Source organism: Calonectris borealis, chromosome 7, assembly GCF_964195595.1.
Source record: "Calonectris borealis chromosome 7, bCalBor7.hap1.2, whole genome shotgun sequence".
NCBI classification, from domain to species: domain Eukaryota; kingdom Metazoa; phylum Chordata; class Aves; order Procellariiformes; family Procellariidae; genus Calonectris; species Calonectris borealis.
In genome coordinates, this window is record NC_134318.1 from 25,252,707 (window position 1) to 25,276,229 (window position 23,523).

General features: G+C 40.2%; 1 protein-coding gene across 2 annotated transcripts in view; it reads left to right on the plus strand.

The window, feature by feature from the left end:
• The first annotated feature begins 826 nt into the window (after positions 1–826).
• PCGF5 (polycomb group ring finger 5) overlaps positions 827–23,523 on the plus strand; it is a 72,094-nt gene continuing 49,397 nt past the window's right edge. The window contains exons 1-2 of one of the 2 annotated variants that reach the window (XM_075154683.1): positions 827–974; positions 13,677–13,794. The gene's annotated coding sequence lies outside the window, so the exon portion shown is untranslated. The remainder of the gene's footprint in view (positions 975–13,676; positions 13,795–23,523) is intronic. The other variant, XM_075154686.1, reaches the window with a different exon arrangement.

Consider the following 23,523-nt stretch of genomic DNA (forward strand, 5'->3'; position numbering starts at 1 on the left):
CGAGGCGGGGCCCTTCCTTCCCATCCGTTACCAGAGCCAGTGGCACTAACGCCTTTTCCCTACTAAGGACGCGCACAGACGGAGCGTCCCGCCGGGCGGCCCGCAGCCCCCGGGCCCTCAGCGCGGGGCCGCGGGAGAAAGCCCTTACATAACGCCTCCAGGGGACGCGCAGCAGAGCGGAGCCGCGGCCGCCACGGCGGACAACGCCGCCGGTCCCCATCGGTCACGTCTTCCCTCCGTCCGAGCTGGGCGGACAACGCTCTTGCGGCCCCTCCGGCCGCTAAGCCGAGCTTCCCGACGCCAACCCGCCGCCCCCCGCTCCCACGGCGACCCCGCCACCGGCCTCCAGCGGGACGTGAGGGCAGCGAACGGGCAGCGGCTTGGCGCCAGCTTCGCCGCCTCAACGGGCATGCGCAGCCGCGGGGGCGCATGCGCCTCCCGGGCCCCCGCCAGAGCGTCGAGCCTGCGCAGAGGCGGCGGCCGGGCAGCTTCTGAGGGAGGGCGGCTGGCGGCGGCGGGCGCTGGCGGAGCCCGTGGGGCGTCCGGCGGGCGGCGGCGCGCCCCGTGCTGCTCCGCGGCGCAGCCCAGCGGGGGCTCCAGCGGCGGCCGAGCGGCCCCGGGGGCCGCCGCGCGGCCGGGCCGGCAGCGCCCGAGCCAGGCTGTGCCCCAGTTTGTGTCCAATCAGAGAGTGAAGTGCGTGCACCGAGCGGGGCGGCAATGCGTAAACAAGCCCCGGGAAACTCCTCCGCCCCCCGCTCTCCCCTCCGCGCCGCTCCCGCCCGCTCCCCGCGCCGCCCCGCAGCCTCCCCCGCCGCCCGCCAACAACTCCGGCGAGGCGCGCGCTCCCGCCGCCTCAACCGCCCTCCCCTCCCCCCGCCCGCCCGCCCGCCCGCCCAGCCGGCGCCGCCCGCGCTGCCACACGCACCCCACTCCCGCACACGCCCGCGGGTGCCCGTGGCCTCTCGAGAGGGAAGGTAAGGGGCCCGCCGAGCCGGCCGGCGGCGGGGGCGGGCGGGGGCCGCCGGGCAGGCAGGCGGCGGCGGCGGCGGCGGGGTGTGGGTGCGTGCGGGGGGGGATCATGTGTCATAACAAGTTGTTGAACGTGACATTGCTCTCGATCTGCGGGGCGGCGGGGAGCGGGGCCGCGAGGGGCAGGGGCCGCCCAGTAACTTTCTCCTCAAATTTGCCGCTAAGGAGGGAGCCGGCTGCGGCGCGGGCAGGGCGGCGGTGCTGGCTGCCGGCGGGGACCGCGGAATGCGCTCGGGAGAGGCTGATGCCGTTCGCGGTGCTTGTAGCTTCCTGAGGGGGACGGCGCGCAGCGCGGCTGGGTGACGAGCGCTTGGCGTCTGGCTGCTGCGGGAGCCGTTTCCACCCCTGCGAGGATTTTTCTAGCAAGGCGCCTGGGCGGCTAGTTAGCGAGGAGTAGGTTCTGGTCCAAAGCATCCGTTCCTGCGGGTAATTATGCCTGGCTAATGCTCCGTGGCAGTTTGGCTCGCTTCCGTCGTGATTAGCTTGGCTTATTATATAAGATGTCACCGGAGGAGGAGAGGCACAAGTCCTCTGTGTGGCGCGGGGGGGGGGGGGCGGGACGGGACACGGCACCGGTCCGCCGTGCCTTCCCCGCACCGTGTACCGGAGCAGAGGGAGCAGCCCTGGCCCGGAGCGGGCGGCCCGGGCAGGGCGGGGAGCTCACCTCGCAGCCCGCCGGTGAAATACAGCAGCTCGTTTTACACGTGGGTTGGGTGTGTTTCCCAAACCTTGCCTTTGAGCAGAAACATAACCTGTTCTGGTTCCTCTCCGCATGTTTGATTTCTTCTTTTCTCTCCCCAAAAAAATAAACATTTGAGCATAACAAAGTTTAAGAATTTGATTTTTGCTTCCTTTATGTGCATGTTTAGTGTGTTAACATGATCTGGAGACGATTGAATGAATCACCAGTTCCATGGAATAAAAGCAAGTGAATCATCTCATACACACACACACACACACACATCTGTGAGGGAGCATAGTTGTTACTGTAGGTAGTGAAAGGTTAGTGTCAGTTTCTGATACGCAATGGGATGTAAGAAGTATAGACAGTGCTCAGAAACCCACCAGGTTTCCTGGGGCTAGTTTGTGAACTGTGAAAGTTTTGCAACACTCAATTGCAGTTTTTCTGGCTCAGTGGTTGAATGGTAACCTCTTTCTGTATCAACTTGCTACCCTTTATTTTAGCCAAATTCTCAAAAGGGGGGTGTTAATGGTAAGATTTAAGTAACTGTGTTATTCCAAGTGTATTATTTAAAATAAAATTTAAACAGTCACCCCCTAAATGGTATCGCACTATGTCCATACCCTGAAGCCAGAGACATATCCCAGATGCTTTTAATCTGGGATTTGTTTTGCTTAGTTTTGTTAAGCAAAAATAGTTAGTCTCTGCTAGAGTAAAAATATATAAATACATATTTGGAAAACAAATTAAGCCAGTTTATTTACTAAACACATTAGAGTTGTACCTAGATAGAATTCTGTTCCTGATCCTCTTGCCTGTTGTTGTTTTAAATGGGATTGAGGCTGGGTCTTATATATAGTTTTTCTTTCAACTCTGACTTGGTTACAAAGTGGAATTTGCATCCTCCATGTTTTCTTGACACGTCTCTCTTTCCCTGTACAGAGGCAGAACTATGAATTTTACAAGATTAATTCATCTTTTTCTCTCAGCATACCTGCCACTGTCGAGAAATGAAGTCACTGTTTACAACAGAGAGGTAGTGCTTTACACATACAAGCACTTGGTTTTACAGTATAGAAGTATGTGAAGATCTTCATATGTCTTACTGGTAAACCATTTTGTCTCCTTTGGCATCAGGTATCCTTTATCTCGCTGCCCATGTTTTGTACCTCTAGTCATTCTCCAAACCGGAATGGAGGAATAAATCAGTCATGGAAAGGGTTGGATTGGGTATTTGTTACTGTTGGGGAGAAAAGGCATGCTACCATTTTTTTCTAGAACTGAGTGCACTGGCACTTCAAAAACAATTTTATAGCATTAATTACAGGATTGGAGCAGCTAAGTGTGGGAAAACTGTATTACTTCAGGGTTCATTGTGCGGCTTTTAACACCTCACTTTCAGAAGATTCTGGAGTTAACCAAGTTAAGACTGCACGCAACTGTGAACACACTGTAATAGAGATTCTCTTAAGTTAGGTATATTGAGTGATCAAATTAACAAACAGGAAAAAATACTATTTTATTTGTGCATTTAAATCAACAGTCAAATAGCATTTATCCTTTTTCATTTATTTTCCTTACAAAGAAGATAGAAACATACAGTGTCTATGGCATTCTATGCGCCCAGACCTCAGCTGAAAGCAGTAAAGCAAATAATACGTAAAGTGGACGCACCACTGCTCTAGCCGTTTTCCCCTGCTCTACACGTGCTCTAGGCTTCAAAGTAGAAGGGAAAAATTCTAGGTTTCACTTTTAAGCCTTCAGAATGTGCAAAATAAAGTGAGATAAAATGGATTGGTTTAAGGTTGCTTCTGTGCAGCTCCATTTTTGGGATTGATAAGCAGATTACTGTAGGATGCATAGCAGAACTTTGAGAACAGCGGAGGGCAGTGCAGATAAAAATGGAGTGTCTGAACTTTGTATCTTGTTTTTTTGCTGTGTTGGGATAGGCTTTGTTCTTAGCATGATAAATTTATGAATATATATCAAATCTTAAAATGCCTTTTATCAAAAAGAAAAAAAAAAGAGATTAAGTTGTAATTTTTATTTGAAATGGATAGTACTTTGCTCAAAACCAGTTCAAGTTATCACTTGCTTTACAAATTCTATGCTCTGAAAGACTGGTGCTGACAGCGCCTTCCTATGTCCTTCCAGCTATCTCAACTGGAAATGAATGGTTAGCATCCCAATTAAAAAAAAAAAAAAAAAAAAAAGAGTCTTTCCTTTTTGCAGTTTTTGCTTTAAAGACCCTTTCTAGACGCATGCAGCAGTCCCCAGCAAAGTTTTGAACTATTCCTGTAGAAAGACATACTGCTGGTGTTGAAAAAGAGAATCCTTTCTTCAACTATTGAAAACTTTGCACCAAGTGCACATTAGCCTGTTTGCTCCCCAGATCCTCAGTTGAAAACATTTATTGCAGTTGTCTGGGAAGAAATTTAATTTCTATTACTAGTCTCAATATTTAAAATATTAAGAAAATAGTTAGAAAAAGTTAATACTATACTAAGGTGTATCACTTTGTATCGCTTTGTATATTAGAGTTGTAGCTAAACTGTTCTTGAATGTTGGTGGAGAGTGCCTTAGACATTTCCTACAGTGAAGCTTATTTCCCCGATTATTGTGTTTTTCTCTTTACATTTTTCCAGCAAATACACTGCCATGAAAAGTAACAGCTTGACAGACTTTGAGACTGAAGCCCATAATGAATAGAGCAGGTGTAGCACTGGCAGCAAGCTCCACCGTGCTATGACAAGACTGTGTATATCTAGCTGCGTGTGTGCATGTGGGAAATATCAGTGTTGATGTCTCTATCTTAATTATTGCTTATAAAATAAAAATTGTTCACTGCTAAGTGTAGGACAGATATATATATATATGAAAGATATATATATATGAAAGAAATATATATATGAAAGAGATATATATATGAAAGATATATAGTGTTACTTGAGCGCTATGGTCTCAACAGCTGTCACTATTAATTTTTATATGTGAAACAAATAATTTTGACTGGTTAGCTAAAGCTGAAACTGTTTATCCCATTATTAATAGTTGAACTCATGCATGTCTCAGCAGTTTTCCTAACATCTGGCCAAACTGTTCATTTGCTACTGTGCATTGGTCATTTGAATAATTTTCTTCCTTTGTTTGTCATTGTTTTATATGTGTTTTGAGGTTTGGCTGAAAATAAAAAAAGAGCCTGCTAATTTGCCATAATAATCCTATTTTCATAAAAGACCTAACTAGGAAAAGATGAGAAGACTTACTTTCTCAGAAGAGGTTAAAGATGAGAGTAAAAGTTACTGGGAGGATCTTCACTTCCTTAAGATACTGTTGTGTTACTGACTGATGCATTGCAAAGAGGGAGGCACCAGGCTTCAAGTTGTTGCAGTCTGTTATGATTCAGGAACTGCTTTCCCACGTTGAATCTTCACTGGCAGTTGAGTTTGCAGTAGTTGTTTTAAAGAGTGTACCACATGGGCATTGAGCAATGACTGCTGAAGAACCAGGTATCCACACTGCCAATGGGGTGCCTTTGGTGACCCCTTGTGCACAGCTTCAGTACTGGTTCTTCCACAAGGAGGAAACCCACTTTGCAGTCATACCACTTCTACTCAAAGCAAATTCGTATCAAAAAGAACCCTTTCTACACACTAAATCAGTAATGGAGATAGAGTGTTGGGACCTAAACGGTGAAGCTGTGTTTTTTTCCTGATTCCTGGGTATGATTCATTCTCTGCATATTAGTAGTGGCAGCGTTACAAAATTATTTTCTGACAAAGATACATTGTTTCTGGCAACGTTCTAGCAGTTATCTGCTTCCTCAGAAAAATCTATGGCTCTGTGCTTATGGATAGCGGACAGCTGAATCAGTGAGTGCAATGTGACACCAGCAGGGAGGGTCGTAGTTTGTCATTGTCGTAGAATTGCTTGCACCCAGTTTATTATTCCCATCTTCCAAGCTGCACCCTGCACACTTGTTTAGTTCACCTGTTACAGCTTAGTTTTTGTAGTACGAGCTCTTGGGGAACACTTCGTCATTCATTCTGTATTTGTAAAATTTGCAGCACTTCAGTATCCTGGCTGATTTGGCTTCCAGTCTCTATGGAAATAAGTAGTAAATAATAGCTTTCATTTTAGATGTGTGTGCATGAATCTTTACTGTGTTTCTATCCAGTACAAAGAAAAACCAAAACAATTCTTCTGCAGTTTTAATAGAACATCTATCCAAAGACCAACACTATAAGTAAAATATGACTCCAAATAGACAACGGTACGAATGAAAGAGAATAACAAATCTAAATTCACATTTCTGTGACTCATGTGAAGCTCCAGTGAGGGAGACCATGAATACCACCAAGAGCAAAATTAAGTCCTAAAAAAAATAAGACTTCAGTTTTGTTTTAACATAGTTCAGCAGGAAAAATCTCACAAGAATTCTCAAATGTGATGAGCTTCTGTAAGGGACAGATTGGTTGTAATTTTCATAGCATCTTCTTGTCCTTCTTAAAAAAAAAAAAAAATTGTGGGTTTTTTGTGTAGCCAAACCACCCTGTGGTACCCTGAGTAGAGGTTTGTTCAGCTGTAGACTTGGAATCACAGAGTTGTTTTTGTACCTGAGCTATCCTGGTTCCCTTCACAGAGATGTGGAGTTAGAGACAGATGAAATTGCTACAATTGACTTCTTCCATGAGGAACCAAATGCTGTGGTTATAACTTGATGACAGAAAGGCAATTTATCTTCACCTTGTAATTAAAAGGATGATTTCACATTGGCACTGTATCAGAGCATAGGAAATATATAGATTTTCAATGTAGTGTTACCTGGTACATTTATATTAATTTCTCTTTGCAGTGGTCTTTAAAAGTATTAATGTTCATGGATTACTTTTTCAGGACTAATATAATTGTTCTGTAGCAGTTTCAGTCAGTACTAATGAATTCCATTTTACCAAACAAAACAAGAAAACACCCAACTTAGTTTGCAACAATTGTGAACTAGTAGTTGTATGATCATATAGGTGATTTTATGACTTTTTATGAGACAGTAACATATATTTCTGAGTGGCTGCAGCTGACAAACTAATTTGCAGAGGTAGACTATCCGAGATTTCTCTTTAGAACTATAAAATGGGACATTTTAATATGCATTAATGTTTAGATTTTTTAAAAGAGTTTCTACCGTCATATAAGAAATCAAAGTATTTTAATATGTATTCACACATATAGTGTGGATGTATGAGAACATTCTTGGATTAATTCTTATGTTTTCATCTGTCTAGAGACATTTAATTTTTGTTTTCAGTCATTTTAAAATGGGGATAATTTATGTAGATAAGAGCTTTTAAAAAAAAAAACTAATAATAAGACAAGAACATAGGCTGTAATGTGTATTCTGCCCCAGCTGTTTTGTAACTTTCACTGAGCATCCTAACCCATGAAAAAATTCATGTTAGGGAACAGTCTAAATTTCCAGTCTTGGCATTCTCCTGATCGCTGCATTTTTCATAGTCTGTGAACTTGTGATGCAAAAAGGAAGTACCTGTAGATTGAAATTACTTGTATGGTCATAATTCCTATTTTAGCTTTGCCAGTGTGGTGATAGCGCTTACTAGCCTTGGTGAATAGAAGGGCTTGATTCATAAAAGCAGCTCTCCAAGACTTAACACTGCGTCTCCTTAGCAGTTGCTGACGTAATAATACAATGTAAAACTGATGACATGACCTATAACAAGATATTAATTTCCTCAATCTGAAACTCTACGTAGAAGAAAGAAAAAGCACTGGAGTTCCTTTCAATAGCAGAAGACTTCATATTGTGCTTCCTAGTTCTGGTTCTTTTTAAGAATACTGGTAAAATACTACCACCTTATTAATTTAATTTGGATTGGAAAGTCTGTTTATTAGATTATTCCAGTATATTTTCAAAGTCCCCGAAAGAGAAATTATCACTTTTCTTTGGAATGTAAAATGTGCTGGCATTATCTGTTTACATAAGTTTCTTGGATCGAATTTTTCAGATTACTTTTTACATTGTGTTGCATCTGTTAAAATCCTTGTGTACTAACAAAGCACATTAAAGTAATAGAATCCAAAAATTAAATATTCTGAAGATAGATTTCAGTGCTAGTTACTACTGATCAGATCTGACAGACAGATAAATTCTCTCCACCACAAAAAAGTAGTTGATCTTGAGATAAAAGTCTTGAGTGATTCTTTGAGAAGCATCACCACTAATTAAAGCAAGTGAATTATGTTTATTTCCTCTGTCAAGAAGAAGAGTGGAATATGTAAGAAAACAGGCTCTTGATTAATTTCATAATGAAAACAGTTCTTTTTTCAGATGGAAGATCAGCTCTTAAATAGCCAATGTGTGGATTGAATGGAGTTAAAGATGTTTCTTTCTTTCATGGTTTTATAAAGTTGTTATTTACTTTTTTGAATAATCATCAGTACTAGCTGCAGAGACAAAAGATCCTTTATATGATATAAATGATATTTTGACTAAGTACTCTTGGTTGATTCTGGCTGTAGAATTTCCCTGCATACAAAGTGATTTTGAAGAGCTGCTTAATCAAACCAATATTTTTCAGCTTTCCATCTTAACTCTTTTGATATGTCATAGATAAAGTAAATTTTCATGCTTTCATCCCAAATACATATTTACCAAAATTTGCAAGAGTTTTGTGCGGACAGTGATCCCAGAATGCAAATGGATTTATTTGAAATAATATACTCGGTGAGAGTTGGTGCCTCACACAGGCAAGTGTTTAAAATCTACTATTGATGTGTAACTTTTGTGTATTCATTGCTGAAAATTTAGAACGTAAATTTACATGGGATAAGTCTACAATTCAAAATTTCCATTAATTGCAGAGGAGCTTTTCCAGTAAATTCAGTGTGAAGCTGGATGAAACCACTGACAAACTTTTAACAGAGGAGCTGATCTATAACTTTTCTTTTCTGGCTTCTCAAGGTATAATAGCTCTTATTACATCAACTAATAGAGTAGGGAAAAACACACAAACTATTGGGCATACAAGCCCTTCTTCAGGTCTCAAGCAATAGCAGCAAACCTTGAACTAAGGGTGCGGTTTCAGAAGACATCTATAGGCGCTGCTGTTGAACGAGGGAAGTGCTGCTACTATCTCTTATGCTGTCTGAGCCCTGGCAGTCATTGAACCCCCCAAATAAATTAAGTTTAACTAACCTAGCAAGAAACTAATAAAAACAAGTTTTCTGCTGGGCTAGTGTGTTTAATGGACCTACAGATGGATCAACAAGCTCCAGAGTGGTGCTTCCCTTTTTTGGTTCAACTGGTCCATTAGATCAGCTCTGCTGTTCAGTTAAATGTAGATTTAGGACAAGTTAAGAATAGTTGCTTTGAGTTTATTGTAATTATGGCAATCAAAAAGCTAATTTGACGGAAAAGTGTGGTTATCACCTGTAAAACAAAGGGGATATTAGTATAGGGACAAATTGTGAGGTTGTGCTCCATCATGGGCAGAAAGAAAATGGGTCATTACCACCAGAACACTGAAGGCTTTAGCTGGAGTGTCATCATGTGGCAGAGGCAGTATCTCCAATAAGTCTGTCATTTTTGATATCTAGAAGATCTATGAATCCTCGTTTCCAGGTTTGACTTGATCAAGACTGAGAAGTGAGAGGTGGAATTTTCTGATGAAAAACGTTCTCATGGAATTCATTCTGGCACCTAGAAGTCTTGCTAATATGTGTGTAATTACATTGACAGAAGAACAGCATGAATAGAATAGTGTACATTAAGAAAGCAGTTCTTTAATATTTATTTAAGGTAATCTGTGGTCTTCCTTTCTTGGATACTTACTAGGCTGCTGCACTAGAAGCGGGTTTGGGTGACATGGACGTGAGTTGCTGGAGCAAGTTCAATGTTCTCTGGTTCTGGACTACTAAGTGCAGACTCTGCATCTGACTTCTTTCTTGGCAATGGAGAACCCTCCCCGCTTCCCCCATCTAGCTGTCCTATACCTAGATATCTTACCTAGATTTCTCAAGTACTTCTGGTATATAAAGAGTATCTCCAAAGGTCTGCCAAACATTGGGCCTTTGGATTTACAGTTTCCATCTTTTTGGGGGGTTAATATGGGATAACATTAACAAGTAATGTGCTGACTGAAAAGAAATTTCCTATATTTCCTACCAGTGATGATAGCTGCTTACCATGTCATTTTTACTGTATGTTTTCAAAGGAAGTGTCTTGGGTCTCATGAATCCAAGGTAGAATCCATGAAAATACAAATAATTTAGAACTTTAGCCTTAGCTGATGAAAACTACTGTAACTTAAACTTCAGTTGATCCATTTGACTTTATGCCAATATTGAATATGCTTGTAAATAGAGGAAAGCCTAACCACAAGTACTGCTTGTACTTACCATAGTGAAGTTACCATAGACCTTGCCCTGCTTATAAAATTGTCAGTTATTAAACAATTCCGAGAACAAGATTAGGGAAAAGTTGTCATTTTGCCCAGTTAAACAAATTTTTGTAACCTTTTCATTAAGCCAGGAATTCAAATTTGGCTTAATTATTACCCTTGTGTTATGAATTTATTTTTTCCTGTTCTTGTGAAAATAGAGCAGTGTTTGATCTAACTATAAGCCTTTGAAAAAACAATCTAAGTTTATATATGTTCTTAGAAGAGACTGGTGAGAGTTTGGCAGCGACATTTTCCAAAGACAGCATCTGCAGCCAAGTAGTTGAGTAGAACTTTCCCTGTCATTGTTCCTCCTTGAATCCCAATGTGGACTCCGATACAAGTATTAAAAAGGAGGATATTAGCTCTGCTTTGACTGCACAGACATCGTGAAGGAGAAAGAAGAGGTGACTGCTCTGCAGAGGAGTGAGAATTGCAAGTGGCTTCTGTTCGCAAGTATCAGAGGGTAAAGGAAGTTAGAAAACCATTTGGAGGGGCTAGGCACAGGGAAATGTGGAGGTGGATGTTGAGTGATCAGGGGAGGGTAGGGGCTCCAAAACCAGTAGAGAGCATACTTCCTAAGCCTCTTCTTTCCTCTGTTATCAGCAAATAGCAGAGAGAACAACAGGCAAAGAATGTCTCTTCCCTTCAGTGCTTGCTGGTTTGGTATTGATTCTGTTTATTCATACACAAGGTCTGTTTGGCGGGTGCAGAAGTCAAGCTGCTGACAACTCACACTGCAGAGAGTCATACTGACTCTGCAGAAGAATTTCTGTATTTTGGGCATGGTTAAGTATAAAAATTAGACTGTTCTAATATAGCTATTTTAAGGGTAAAGGGCTAAAATGTTAGGACATTTCTTATTTTAGGCTGTTGGTGTGACCATAGGTTACCTATTGTAGTGCTCTTCAATTGTGTTCTTAAAAAGCTTTCTCCCCAGCACCCGCTTATTCACTGCACAGTTGTAAAGTGTTTGGGGATTTACCAGTAGGAGTTGTCTGCAGCAGAGTGTAGAATGGGCGCAGAGGAATGCAGGAAGACAAAGAATGGTCTCAGCTTAGGGAAGTTGAATGCTGCCTTGGAAGGACTAGTTTCTGCCCATCTTGGATGCTAAATGACTGTTTTATGCTGGGTAATATAGGTCAGGGGTTCACAGGTGGCCATTCATTTTTTAACATTTGTGAGACACATGTGGCCAAATTTGCAGGTGTTCTGACATCACCAGTACAGTGAAAATCATGTGAAACTGAGCTGTTTACTGTTAAGGGTCCTGAGTGTCCTGAAAAATTGAACCTTAAAACTTACATCAGGTGTATGGAACTAAAGAGTGCTTGGGACAGTTTGGACCTAGACTTCTATGTCTCCTGTTTCCGTATCTGTAAATTATGGCTAGCAGTGTTGTCTTGTTGAATAGGTTGTGGAGAAGATTTTCTTTACTATTTGGGGAGCATTGAAATACTAAAGGAATGAGTGCATATGCATGTGTGATATCAAACACCTGTGAGTAAAATAAAAAAAAAAAGCATAACTGCCTTTTATACTAGGTTGTTTGGTAGGAAATATATATTCATAGTATTAAAACCAGTGTTACAATTCAGATATGCAAAGGCATACCCTGGAAGCTTCAACTCTTTTGGACTCTGTAATTTTTACTGAGGTTATACTGATCTTGGAAGGCCCCATCTAGATATGGAATTCTGTTGAGTTTGGTTTCATGGAGGCATATAAGAGACTGGTTTTGCCTAAAGGTTGTGTATTTAGACAAAAGAATGTAATAGACAAATTGGGTTCAGGGAGAGGCACTAGTCATACAGGTGTATTTTCCCAACATACTTGGGTGTGCTGCTTGGAGGTACAAAGGTACTATTTTATTCCTTAAACTAAATATGCATTGGGGCACATCTATGTGATTTTAAGCAGATGTAAGTTTCTTTTGCCTGAGCTTGAAGAAACTGAGAAGATATCTGCCTGTGGTTAGTGTAATATCAAGACAGTATATTAGCTGTGGCTCAGTGCCATGGTAACACCAGAACATGGTTTCTAGTCAGCTTTCAACACAGACATATCTAACTGCTAGTAGACCCAGCTTGCAACTTTTCTTGTCTTAAACATCTTAAAACAAACAAGATTCATTAAAAATACTTTATTAAAACGAACAAACTGTTTTTTAGGAAGCTGTGACAGTGATCTTATGGATGAGTTCCGAATATGGTATTTGCGGGAAGAGACAGGCAGAGTTTAGGAAAGAACTAGTGTAACTGTAGAATAATAGTGAGAAGCCCACAATACTTAAACCTGGACAATGCAGAACCTTCTCTTCTTTTATACCTCAGTGAGTGGGATGTTATTGATCCTGCTTATTGGAGTGGGTGAGATTTACCTTCTTCACAGCAATAAACCTACACATTCCTTGAAAGTGGCGATTGACAGTTAAATGTTGATTCCTGTGCTTTCCTACCAGTAAGAAAAGCATAAACATTGCTGAGCATCCTGTATCGATAGATGTCTCAGGAGCTTGTGCTGCAGGAGCTCTTTGTAGGTCAGAGTAGATCAGACAACTTAGTGTGGTATTGCTGTAAAAGTGAGTGGTAAAATGTTGGCGTTAATGATTGTGACTATTCAGTCAGATATCTGACAGGAGTGTTACATGAAGTGTTACAGTGTATCCCATATGTTAATTTAGCTGCTAAACTATAGTAACTTTTCTTTTTAATTGCTCATTTCTATGTATTTTGTGGGCAGCACAGGTTTTAAATAGAGGCTAAAGAACCTGATACTCATCATTGCTCATTTTATCACCTTATCATGAGCAACACTCACTTGAAAGTCACCATCTCTGCATGCATCAGTCCTGGGACCTATACCAAATACAGGAAAGCAGTGATTCCACATAAGCCATATAGCTAAACAGGGCAGGGAAATCCAACTGCTGATTGTGCAGTTGCTGCTCTTGTCTAACCATGTACCAAAATTAATCAGTGTAGTATACCCAGAAACAGAGCATAGAGCAGGAGCTCCAGAACTTATTTTGAGTGCTACTAGCATAGAAAGAAAAATCTGTGACAGAATAAGTGTTTTAGCAGCTTGTAGTGGCTTTTTGGACCATGCACAGATGCAGGAGGAGATGTTTAGGCTGTACTCCTTCTCTAGAGGAAAGGCAGTAAATCAGATCTTTGCGGGATACCAGTTTGAAGTACCTTCATAGTTAGGAGATCCCTGCGGGAGAGAACTGCATTGCAATTACCTGGACAGGAGACTACTGGGCTTAACGACTAAGAGTCTTTTTCAAAGTTGTTCTGTGAGCAAATAGGTGCTAAATATTTTCAGTTTGGGGGGCTGGAGCTGCTCTCTGTGTAAACATTTGTTTGCAGTCTTTTGTTTTTTAGGTCTTATGCTTGTGCTTTTCTCTGCAACACTCTGCTTCTGACTTAGCAAGGTTTCATATTCGGGGTTTATTTTTTCATTGTCTCTTTTTTTTTTTTTTCTTTGCATGTTCCTGCTTATCTCACAAGCATAAGGTATTGATCAAAACTCCAGGTAGAAGATAAATTTCAGAATAAGAAGAAACTTGCATACACTGAAAAGAAATCACAGAAGGATTGTGGAGAAGAATCTAGAGTACGAGTTCTGGTATGAAATTCTAAATATTTTCCTTGGAATTCAGGTCACTGTCTGCTCTGGAAGACAAATCTCACTTAGTATAGAGTATAGCATGTAAAATAGTTCCACTGAGTCTGAGTAAGGCAAAGCTTACTTCTTACCAGAAAAACTATGTTTAAATGGGTTCAGACTAGCATAGTTCCTACTCTGTTGTACATGGTATCCACTAAGATGTTTTTCATGCTTTATCCAAATGTTGAGGTGTCTTATATGTAAGAAAACTTGTTTGTATGAAAACTAGCCACAAAGGACAACTTTCTAGTACTGAATTTTTTTGCCACTGTTAAAGATGTTTTGAGTATGATTTTTTTCCTCCTTAAGATATCAGAAGGAAAACCATATGTAAATACTCTTGAGATGCATTCTTCCATCTCCATAATATGAAGTCAAAAGGCAATTCATTTTCTTAATACTGAAGATGTTGAAATCTTCCACGCATTTAAATAACACTGTATCAGTATTCACCTAGAGAATACCTTGCTCTATTTCTGACTCCATATTTCCACTGAAGGCACTGGCAAGCATTCCTGCTAATTTAAGGGGCTACAATTTGAATCCTTTATACTTACTGTGGAAATTCTGAATTTAGACCTGTGAATTTGCACAAAGCAAGGAAAAAAAGGTCTTTCCCTTGAAATCAGATTATGTTTAAAACCCAAGAAAGCTTATTTAAATTTAGAAAACTTTAATTGCTCTTTTTTTCACTTCTGTAGCATTAAATTTGCATTTTTTTGACTAGTAATTCTTTCCAGAATTTGGCTATGTAAAAGCTCATCAGGCTAAAACCAGGTATACTTGCATTACAAGTTGACTGGATGGAATCAGTCACCTAATCCTAGACAAATGGCTTGATTATTTTTAGTCTTATGTAGATGACTTACTGGTACAATTTCAAAAGCTTTCTCTTTGTAAGTGCAAGACAGAGGACTGGAAGGTCGCCATGTATGTTTTCTAGGCCCATATCCTAGGTGCTGTTATATAAAAACACCTATTTAGTGCCCACTGAACTGAAATTCATGTTATGATCTCACTGTTGCTAAGTACCGACTTCAGCTGATATAAAACGCTGCAGCTAGAAGTTTGTTAGTTCTATGTTCAGGGCGACCAGGAGAAAGGACAGGGAGGAGAGAGAGGAGAAACTCATTACAAAAGTAGTTTAACTACACAAAATCTTGAGTAAGGACCAGTGCATCAGCAGAAATGAAATGGAGATATAATCTGGCAATATTCTTAAGGTAAAATAATCATGATTTCCCTACAATAGACATTTGATTCAAAGGTTAGAGTAGAGTACAGCTTAACTGTGAATCAAAAAAGCATCATAAAGGAGATGGAAGCCAAAGAATGTACATAGGGGGGCTAGGCATTCGTATCCTACCAACTATTTCCTCGCTTGAAACTGCAGAAATAAGTATGCAGTGTTTAGGTGTTCATGAGGGAAACAGCAGAAAAAAACCCATGGGGGTAATTCTAAAATTGATGTATTCCATATAAATGTAATTAAGCTCCCTGACATTAGATGAGTTCAAATAGAAGTCTCATACACTTCCATGGGCATATTCCAGATCTCTCCAAGATCTGAGATAATAAAATAGAAGAATAGGATAAATAGCAAAAGAGAAATCACTATGTCGAAACTATTTGTAGGTTCTATTTACAGAGTGCCTTATTCTTCCCTCACAAAGCACAGACTTCTAAAAGAGTTTTGAAGGGTCCTGGTATAATCAGCTGCCAGTGTCAAGGGGAGACAAAAGAATGAAGGTAGTCTTGGATGAATGGGCAAGGGGAATATCAAGCAGTTGTCGAATTACATTGCTTCTGTGGTTGTTAACGCTGTGCTCACTACTCAAGTACTGAATTTGGTTCTGGCAATTGCACTTCAAGGAGGATGCAGAAAAATTGAAAAGGATATATAGAAGACCTAAAAGAATGATACAGGACTTGGGACACATGCTTTATCATGAAAGGCCAGAGGCACAGCTTAGTAAAAATAAAGCTAAGGTGGCACTTCCAGCCAGTAATCAAGCCATCCCTTAATATTATCTTTGGTAAACTAAATGGAAACATTTGAGATAAAGTAACTGATATTCAAAAACAGGTTGTTCAGTCTTGCAGATTAAAAGAAAATCACATGACTGTAGCTTAGCAAATGAGATAATAAAAACCAGACTAATTCAGACTACAATTAAGGATTTTTTATTATTATTCATTTTTTACTAATTGGAACTGCTAATGATTGTGGTAGATTCCTTGGCGCTGGTAATCTTGAAAATTAAGAAGGATGATTTAGTCAAAGTAATCTGCTGAAATTCAGGTGGGAATTAATACAAGTAAGTCCTATGGCTTGTGTTCTTTTTTAATGCAGCTCAGACTAGATCATCACAGTGGTCTTTTTTGACTTAATATGTATTACATAAAGGTTGTGCAGTCAGTCTTTACTGTAACATTTGGATTATACACAGCTCTGGCAGAGAATGTTCTACATGCAATTACCTGAAATTCTTCAGAATTCAAATTCCTAATTCAGTAAACGCAGAATAGAGGGACATGTACATCGAGAAGGCAGTACGATGGTATTAGACAAATGAGACATTTTCAAGAACAGCATATCTAGTGTGGTTTGTCAGCATTTTATGAAGGCATGACTGGGTCCCTTGTAAAATACCTGGCTATTTAAATTTTAAATCACCTTTTATCTTCCTTTGTGGTGGGTAGTATTCAAAAAGTATATGGAAAGTAAAGCAACAGCTAGCCCTGAAGCTCTGCAAAAGGTAGCCCTTGGATACAAGGGAGAGCTATGGACTGTATTTGCATAACATGTTGGTCTCAAAGTAGGTTAGATATCTGCTTGGCCATTTGGTTTTCTGTAAAAATACTGTTCCCTATTTGTTCTGTATTAAACCCTTCTCCATTTATATTTTTATGTTCTTTAAAAATAAACGTAGAAACAATGTGTTGTTTTAACAACTGATAAAAGCAAACTAGCTAAGGTGCAGAGTCGTCCAAGATCAGCGTTCCAGAAGAGTTCTTTCTGAAAGAAGAAAGCCAGACTTGAGTGAACGTCTCATATTTATTTTGCAAATAATAAGGATAGAGAAAATAAATATTGTGTGGAAGTGTATGCCCTAGCTTCCCTAAGGTAATCGAGGGTCTATGTTGTGTAAGTAGAACTAACAGATGCTTAGGAATCCTAAGAAGTCATGATTCCTCTCTTTCAGGCTTCTTCTCTTCATTTTGGCAGATTTTTTCATTTTGGCAGATTTTTTCATATTGCTGCTAGAAAATAAATATTCTGTTATAATTTGTAAACATCCTTATTAATAACCACATTTTTTCAGTCATCTTTGTACTATAGTCCAGTGGTGTGCAAGAAAGAGCTTTGCCTCAGATGCATATTAATCTTTAAGCCCCTATAAGAGATACTCAGTTTGCTATAATAAGTAGATTACACTAGTTCTGCAGTACACTTCAGTGTTCATAGCATTTTTCATATGTGTGACAGTGATGCAGTGTTTATTTTATGAGTCAAAAGCCACAGGTGCAAATCCCCCTACAGTCAACAGTGGAAATTGCTTGCAACGACTTCTAACGTATAGCCCATACATTTTGATTTCTATTTTACCCATAAAATTTCTGTATGAAGATCTACTGCTAAGAGTTTTTTTATTTTTGATGTAATGCAGCATTTTTGTGCTCAGTGAGAGGACATTGAGAATATTTAGTAATACAAATGGTTCATTACTATGAATGCAGTAAAAGTAACAAATATCAGTGAGATGGCACCCAAAAATACTATCATTTGTATCTAGTATATTCCCATTCTAAAAAAAAAGTCAGTATCTTGATATAAATATCTATCTGTTATGAGATCATGTCATTATTCTGTATGGCTTCTTACATTGTGTTTATTGCCATATAAATGAAACATCTTCCAGCGGTGTATTATTCCATGTGCTTAACATCTGTCACATGCTTTTAACACATCCCCTCCCCAAGGAGAGAAGCACGTGCAGTAGATGGCCATGTTTTGGTAGACTTTTTGTGTTTATTTTGGGGCAAGTATGTTGAAAGTGTTTATGTTGACAACACATAATCAATGTATAGTGTTACACAAAATTATTCTCATATAGCTGATTAATTGACCTATAGGAAAACTACAGACTGAGCTGAATACTGCCTGGGTAAGTAGTTCATCTGGCACCCAGCCCATTCCCACATTCTTTCCGTGCTCAGAGATGTTGGTCATGTCATACAACGCACGTCTGTATCTGGCCGTGGAGAAATGGGACAGCATACATCTGGTTTTAACACAAATACAGGCTTAGTCATGTCACAAGCGTGCATAAACCCTCAACACCTACTCACACATCGCTGGACAGCACAACAGAAAGGTTGGACATTACTAATTTTGTCGATTATGTTATTTTTGTGGGTTAACCCCGGTAGGCAGCTAAGCACCACAAGCTGCTCGCTCACTCACTCCCCGCCCCTCTGTGGGACGGGGGAAGAGTAAAGGAAGAGTAAAAGCAAGAAAACTTGGGAGTTGAGATAAAAAAATGTTTGATAAGTGAAAGATGAGAGAAAGAAAAGAAAAGAAAAGAAGTGAAGCAAAGGCAACCACTGTCCACCTCCCATAGGCAGACTGATGCCCAGCCAGTTCCCAAGCAAAAGACAGCTAACCTCCCTAAACCCCCCTCTTTTCCCTTTTTATGGCTGAGCATGATGTTATAAGGCATGGAATATCTTTTTGGTTAGTTCAGGTCATCTGCCTGGTTGTGTCCTCTCCCAACCTATTGCGCACCCCCCAATCTTCATTGCGGTGGGTAGCGAGAAAGAGAGAAGGCCCTGATGCTGTGCAAACACTGTTCAGCAGTAGCTAGAACATCAGTGTGTTACCAGCATTGTTTTGGTCACAAATCTAAAACACAGCACCATGTGAGCTGCTATGAAGAAAGCAGACCCAGGTTAACCCAGCGTGGTCTAGCCAGACCCAGTACCTAGGAAGCGTTTGAGACTTAAATTATAAAAAGCTGTAGATAGCATCTGAATAACAAAATGTTTGTCAGGAAGGAAGAAGACAGTCTTTTATAGATATCCTTAGTGCTTTTGAACACATTTTATAGTTCTCATGGTGGGGGAGATGATGAGTATTTCTAACTCAGACTGAGAGGGGAATCCACACATCAAAGATATTTAAGGTACATATTTAAGCAGTGTGTCCCACTACTTAAGTTGCTCAAGGTTTGAATGAATTGAAAAATAAGAATTTAGGTTTGTCTTGGACACAAATCTGTACTTAGGTCAGTAAGTGTTCTGTTTAATTTCTTTTACTGCAGAAAACAGACTACTTATACAGTTGTGTGCATTGCATAATGCTCAACTTTCTCAAACCAGAGTGTTTATTTTCTTGTGCAGGAGTCTTTTGGATGTTTTGCCTAAATGTCTTATGTTTCCACCTACTCCTGTCTAACATAAAGCATTCCTTTTATAGAGAAATGAGATCTGAAAGATCATATTTGGCATTAGCCTCTAGTGAAACTGAAATTTTTGCTGGAATCTACTGAGAGTTTTGCAGGTTTACCAGCAGTGCTGTTTTGGGAATAGAGCAAAAAGGTTGCTGTTACTTTTGTTGACATGGAGTCTGTAGGGATGTAAGCAGCCTAGCATTCCTCACGTGAGCAGTTTTCTTTCCATAACAATGTTTGAATATTGCGTGAAAACCTTATTCTTTCCTCATCTCTGCTCATGTGTCATTAGCGAAATGAGTCACTGACTCCACTGTGAAGTAAAGAGTTCGCTCAAATGCTTATAAAGTATGGAAGTACTTTAGACAGTGGAAGGTACTTATAGTATCTAACCATCCAGGGTTTGGGAGGCGTGAGGAAGGGACTAGAAAAAAGAATGGAAATTTGGCATTTTCATATGAGCAGTTTCTGCCTGTGCAGTGGTCATCACAACCTAACCAAAGATAATGAAACATTCATGGGATTATAATGCAATCTTTGTGGCTTCAAGACTAAGAGGTGTAATAGAGCAGTAGACCAGAGGACCACTTCAGTTCTTAATAGTGTCCACGTGCTTCCAGCACATTTTTTATTAGATAATGTGGTGCTGGAATTTTCTCACATAGGAATGCTTACGGGAGTTAGAAGGAGTGACACTTTGTTCTCCCAGAGTTATCAATGCACTGTGGACACTGGTGGTATCCTTTATTGGACATCTTCCCTCCTAGTTATTGGGAGATTTTGATACTTGTGCATGTGTGGAATAAGAATTGTTTACAAGTACATTTCTAAACATGCTGCAAAGAGTGCAATGATGGAGATGTTACCTTTAAACCTCGCTGCAGAGTATGATATGTGTGTGCGCTCGAATCTGTAATATTCTTTTGTTTGCAACCAAAAATACTTTCAGTTAATGACAAATATAAAGTGAGACAGTATTTCTGTTTCAGCAATTGTTAATATTAACTGCTGCTTTGGAAATGAGCGTAACTGTGCATTTTAATTTCCTTTTTAATAATGGATGTGTAGCTATAAAACACTCTATCAGTACTAGATGTGTATTAACCAGCAACCTCTTCATCACAGCAGAGGTAAAAGTACATTTAATTACATCATAGAGACATAAAAATAACTTCTTTCTGGAAGTCATGGAGGTATTGTGTAGGATTAGGCTGTGTAAACAGTGATATTCACGTTCATGTGATATTTGTTAATACGAAAAAAAAGACGAGTTGATGGGTCTGATTCTTTGTCATCTTAAGTGATCATTTACTCTGGCTTAAAATTGAATGCAAAAATGCAATTAAAACACAATGTTCTGTTTCACTCCCATTTTGCAAGTGTATAAAATTACATATCTATAAATACACAGACACATACTATATAAGGTATGAAATTCTGAAGAATCCAGCTTTTTATCTTCAAATATTTTAGCTTGCAAAATGTTATACTTGCCTCCATATGCTGAAAATTTGAGACTTACCTTTTAATTACTTACCAATTCTGTTCTAAAACTAACTGACGATACCTTGATTATTTTCAGGAGCTGGTATCAATAGCAATATGAGGCAATATGTAGGTTAAGTGTTCAATATGGCTATTTTTTTCAAAATAAAATCTCTCACCTCAGAGATTAGGTGTCTGGTTTAAATGCATGTCAAATGAACATTCAGATGAAGAATAATGTTGTGATTAACACATTGTATTGGAATTTGAGAATTGGAAGTTTAATTCCTAGGCAGTCATGTCTCTCTGTGTGGCTGAAATTTATTTATCAGAAATTTATTAGGAAACCAGCCAGAAATATTTTACTTTTTGTGAAAACAGGCTCAGTAATGTATCCTTTTCTTCACACAGTTTAGAATGGATACTCTTTAGACCAGATGGACTCTCAAAGGGTATGTTTCCACTGCAGCTGAAGGTGTATGAGCTGAATGGATATATTTGCACTAAGTGTAATCTAGCCAGCTTTGTTAAATAGCAATAAAAATAGTGTCAGGTGTTTCAGTAAATGGGACCCAGCTTGCCCTGGACCCTTGTGTGGCTAGGTTATGCTGATGTACATTCTAAATGTTCACTTCCATAATTACTGGAGTTAGCTAGATTAAAGAGCAGATCTGCTTTGCCCTTTCAAAAAATTTGTTTTATTTTGATCACCTGTTTTTTTACTCCTTTACTAAATTCTGCAGTCAACCTTTAGATTTTCTTCTGATTTATTCTCCTGTAGAAGCAAGCTTTTTCCATCTTCTATCTTCCCTTGGCCCTCCCTGCCCCATAATACACAGATTCTTCCTTTACCCACAGAAGACAAGACGGCATGCCTCTGTGGCTGCTTTGATCAACAAAGCTGTTTTGCTGGGGAATACTAGTTGACAGTTGCCCCAGAATTCCCAAGAAGTATGATTTCCTTGGTGCTTTAAGAAAAGCAAGAAATAAACGTAATTAAAGCTTGAGTCAATACAGATTTGCACAGATTTCCCTAGGGCTGGATAGTGGTAATACATAGCCCAGACCCTAAATATAGTTACCCTCATTCTCGTCCTGAACCACCTCTAACAGAGAGCCCATTTCCTGCATGAATTACCCACTTCCGAAATTACATTCTCCTCTATGACAATTGGGCTATAGGTGTTCAAAAGCCAAGTAGTGCACTGAATATAAAACTTAGTTGATTGAGTAGAGTTCTGTACTATGGAAGGACATATTCTGCAGTTTGAGACTGTTGAGTTTTCCTCTTCAAGAAGGATTTAGACTCCTGTTACATAAGTAACATGGAGTAACACCTCTACCCCAAAGCTATAATATTTTGAAAACACAATTATCTTTCTGGAAGCTAACAGGTAAATTTGTTCATCAGATTTTGAGTTAAAATTTGGTGCCTCGAAGAAATGTAGCAACCTGTAGCAGCAGAGGAATGCAGAAGGGACAAGAGAAAGGGAAAAACTTGAATGAAGGGAAAGAGGAGGGAAGTTGGGACATGCGAAGCAGCTATTAACCCAGTTTAACAGGACTGTGTATTTCGCTGTTATGCACTATTCCAGGAAGCTTACTATAATGCTAAATCTACCCTTAAAATATTTAGCATGTACAGTAGCTTCTTCATAATTTAAAGTTTTTTAGACATGTCATGGAGCAAATGAGAATGGACACAGAGCCACTATGCAAAATAATGATACTAATCTGTAATAGTTTTTAGGAAAACCCAGTAGCTTTTGTTTAGTTTACATTATGGTGCTCACCACAGTGGATCCCATAGGATAATGAAGACAAGGAGGTGGCAGAGCCAGTGCATGCTTGGATGTATCCCTAGTGTCCATGCTGCACACTCATGAGGGACCAACGCCGTGAGACAAGACCCCAGCATTCACCATAGCATACACCTCTGATACAGTTCAGACTCAACTGGAATTACTAACTCTTTCTGTTCACAGGTAGCCTAGAACTGCATGTAGTAAGCATATTCCAAACCTATTGAGTAATTCTGGTTAGTATTTCACAGAATCCCAGAATCATTGAGGTTGGAAAGGATCTCTGGAGGTCATCTATTCCACTGCCCCTGCTTAAGGCAGGGTCAACAAGAGCAGGTTGCTCAGGACCTTATCCGGTTCGGTTTTGAAAATCTCCGAGGATGGAGACTCCACAACCTCTCTAGGCAAACAATTCCAGTGTTCAACCAACCTCACGGTAAAAACCTTTTTTTCCTGATGTTTAAATGGAATTTCCTGTGTTTCAGTATGTGTCCATTGCCTCTTGTCCTTCCACTGGGCACCACTGAGAAGACTCTTGCTCAGTGTTCTTCACTCCTCCCTCCATCCTCCATAAGGATTTATAGACAATGATAAGATCTCCCCTGAGCCTTCTTTCCTGCAGGCTAAACACTCCCAGCTCTCTCAGTCTGTCCTCGTGTGATAGATGTCAATCCCCTAGTCATCTTTGTGGCCCTTCACTAAACTTGCTCCAGTATGTCCATGTCTCTTTTACCAGGGAATCCACAACTGGACACAGCATTCCAGATGTGTCTCACCACCTCTCTTGACCTGCTGGTAATACTCTTCATAACGCAGCCCAGGTGCCTCTTGGCCTTCTTTACTCCAAGGGTGCATTGCTGGCTCATGTTTAATTTCATATCCACCAGGACAGCCAGGTCCTCTTCTGCAAACCTGCTTTCAAGCCTGTCAGTCCCCAGCATGTACTC